At 34.3% G+C, this 3610-nt stretch overlaps 1 non-coding gene across 1 annotated transcript; it reads right to left on the bottom strand.

Moving 5' to 3' along the window:
- Positions 1 to 2181: 2181 nt before the first annotated feature.
- On the bottom strand, positions 2182 to 2253 carry TRNAT-CGU (transfer RNA threonine (anticodon CGU)). The gene has a single exon. It is a non-coding gene; the product is annotated as a tRNA-Thr (tRNA).
- Between the last annotated feature and the right edge of the window lie 1357 nt (positions 2254 to 3610).

Genomic DNA, 3610 nt, shown 5'->3' with positions numbered 1-3610 from the left:
TCTATGCACCTACCAAATTTCACAAGGATTGGTAAATTTTTGTTCGACTTATGGCCTTAAAAGTATTCTAGACGAATTAAATGAAAAAGGGCGGAGCCACGCCCATTTTGAAATTTTCTTTTATTTTTGTATTTTGTTGCACCATATCATTACTGGAGTTGAATGTTGACATAATTTACTTATATACTGTAAAGATATTAAATTTTTTGTTAAAATTTTACTTAAGAAAAATTTTTTTTTTAAAAGTGGGCGTGGTCCTTCTCCTATTTTGCTAATTTTTATTAAGCGTACATATAGTAATAGGAGTAACGTTCCTGCCAAATTTCATAATGATATCTTCAACGACTACCAAATTACAGCTTGCAAAAGTTTTAAATTACCTTCTTTTAAAAGTGGGCGGTGCCACGCCCATTGTCCAAAATTTTAGTAATTTTCTATTCTGCGTCATAAGTTCAACTCATCTACCAAGTTTCGTCGCTGTATCGGTCTTTTGTAATGAATTATCGAACTTTTTCGGTTTTTCGAAATTTTCGATATCGAAAAAGTGGGTGTGGTTATAGTCCGATATCGTTCATTTTAAATAGCGATCTGAGATGAGTGCTCAGAAACCTACATACCAAATTTCATCAAGATACCTCAAAATTTACTCAAGTTATCGTGTTAACGAACGGACGGACGGACGGACGGACATGGCTCAATCAAATTTTTTTTCGATCCTGATTATTTTGATATATGGAAGTCTATATCTATCTCGATTCCTTTATATATGTACAACCAACCGTTATCCAATCAAACTTAATATACTCTGTGAGCTCTGCTCAACTGAGTATAAAAAGTAAATGAACAGGGGCAATACAACTTTTATATTTTTTACTACGAACATTCTTATGTTATTTAGCATTTGCGTGAATAAAGAAACTAATATTTCTCTATACTATAGCATGTATACATAAAACCAGTGCGCATTTTATCAGAGTTGCCATAGTAAAATTTTATTATCAGTTATTTGTATGCAATATTTTACTTTTGGCAACTCGATCGATCGTCATCGTGTCGTGATCACGGTCGTTAAAAAACGAGCAATGATCGGCTTATGGTGGTCCGCAAACGCTTGCAAAGGAGTATTGTTAGAGTACTCCAACATGAAGAAAATGGAACACGTAATCCAACAATTTTTGCAGGGTAGTCATAAAGTATCCAAAACAATGAATAAAATTAACATAAACCATGATGTCTACTATCGGAACAGAGCAACCCTGAATGTTTTACATTTCTTGCATTTCTACATGATTTTTAATTTTGACATTCCTCCTTTTCTATTCCGAAAAATGTTAATATAAAGTCTGAAAATTTATTATCTTTACGTATTTAGAAATATGCAATTTGCGTATATACACATATTTATAAAATAATATTAAAATGGGTAACGTTTTACAAGACGGTGCACCACCTAATTTTTATCAAAAATTATCAAAGGTGGTATCAAAAGATGCGTTTCGACGTCCGTTTTAAGAATGCGAAAGCGGAAGTAAAAAATTGTATTTCTGTCGAAAGTTATTCACAAAAAACCCTAAAATGACCCCTAGAGGGCCCGATCCATACTTTTTTTTTGCATAGAACACCTTCTTGCGTTGGCGGCTTTCGGCCGTGATTTAAAAAAATAACCCTGGGTGGGTCCGACCCCGGTTTGGGGATCAAAAATAAATGCGCACAGACCACCTTTCTGCATTAGTGAGTGTGTGTGTACAACAAATCTGGCAAAAAAAAAAAAACAACAACCACATGAAACTTTGATCAGATTTTTTTGCTTATATCTTTTGACAGAAATAAAAAATTAAATTTTCGCGTCTGGATTATAAAAACGAAGGTCAAGGCGCGTCTTTTGATACCACCTTTGATAATTTTTGAAAAAAATTAGGTGGTGCACCGTCTTGTAAAACGTTACCAAAGCCAATATAAACTGCTAGAATAACTGCTTACTGCCTATAGCTTGGAACTTACATACGTACCTTAAGTAAAAGCTCCAAACAAAGCCTGAAGGTGACTGGTTAGAAGAGTTATTTAATTTACCCATAATGAAAACTATAACCTATAACCTAACCTTTAATGCGCTTGTCAATTATTTTACACCAAAATTAAAAAAAAGAGAAATTACCGAACTTACGAGAAAATCTTCTTAGTTGCCCCCTGTGAGGTTTGAACTCACGACCCCTGGTTTACGAGACCAGTGCTCTACCACTGAGCTAAAGGGGCAGATGTGTGGCGCTTGCCAAAGTGCACATATGACATCGTGCACAAACACAAACAACTACTCTCATATAAATCATGCGTACAAATCGATATACCCACGTACATATTTATATGTACATTCTAAATCTCAAATAGGTAAATAGGCTAAAACTAACGTCGGTCTAAATCTGGATCGTAGTAAATTTCCAGTAGATTTCAATACAAATTTATAATGAATCCGGCTAACTAATGGTTTCATTTCATTAAAGTTATTGGTTTCATATAATTAAGCATTCAAGTATTTTCATAGTTACATTTGTTGCAACGATGGGACACAGGTACCCAATTTCACCACATATGAGATAAGTACCGTTAGGGAAGTTTTTTCTTCCCATGGCTACTGGAATTATATGATAGACAAATGGGCATATTAAATTTGCTTCAACTAGGTAACATGCATATTAAATTTCCACCCCAAGAGACGGCGATGATTTTTAGACATTTGGACGCTTGAAAACAAAAAACGTATGCCGAATGTTTTCTATGAGGGTTTTTTTAAATTTAAAGCCACAGCTTTTTTGCATATAAATGCGTTTAACTCAATTGTATGCATTATGAGTATATTGCACGTATTTTTATGGACAACGGTAGATTGAGTGACACTGGCGCTATCTGATATTGAAAAGTAGCCAACTCCCAAATTTTGTTCCAAGCAAATCATAAGAGAAAGAATTTGAGATTTGCTTTGGCTAAAGATGCTTGTACATTTTGCAAGTGAAAATATTTTTCTCACTCGTTGGTGGATGTTCCAACATTTACGCAATTAAAATATTATAACAGTGCTTTTGTATGTGAGTGGGCAAGGCGATATAAACTTCTATTGCCAAGTCTGAAGTTCCTTCATATTTATTTTTTAATATCTCGGTTGATTGTGGCGATGTTACTAGAATGCATACAAGGCGAATCTATACTAGGTGGTGGCAAAGCGAATTCAATCAATTCGCCGTAAAGTAGAATGTCAAGTCAAAAGAAAATTTTCATTGATTTCGATTAACTGACATGTTGCAGTACAAGGCGTTGTATGGAAAATTATCAAGAAGAAGCAATCAGCTGATGGAATAACACCACCTGTAATGAATTCGCCTTGGAATGCATATGTATTTTATGAAAAATTTCATTCTGTCGCGGCCTTTATTCATGCGGTGTAGTCACCTTGTGCAATTGTGATTTTTGGGAGGATTAACAAATTGACTAACTACAATCGTTAAAATAAACACAAATACACCACACGAAAATGTAAAGAAGATATTTTATGCACATCTCACTGAAAAAAAAAAAAACCAGCAACTACCTCATAGAAAACATCGAGTAAATGGCTACG

Source organism: Eurosta solidaginis, chromosome 4, assembly GCF_040869045.1.
Source record: "Eurosta solidaginis isolate ZX-2024a chromosome 4, ASM4086904v1, whole genome shotgun sequence".
In the NCBI taxonomy this organism is placed as follows: Eukaryota; Metazoa; Arthropoda; class Insecta; order Diptera; family Tephritidae; genus Eurosta; species Eurosta solidaginis.
This window is presented reverse-complemented; position numbering and strand designations above follow the sequence as displayed.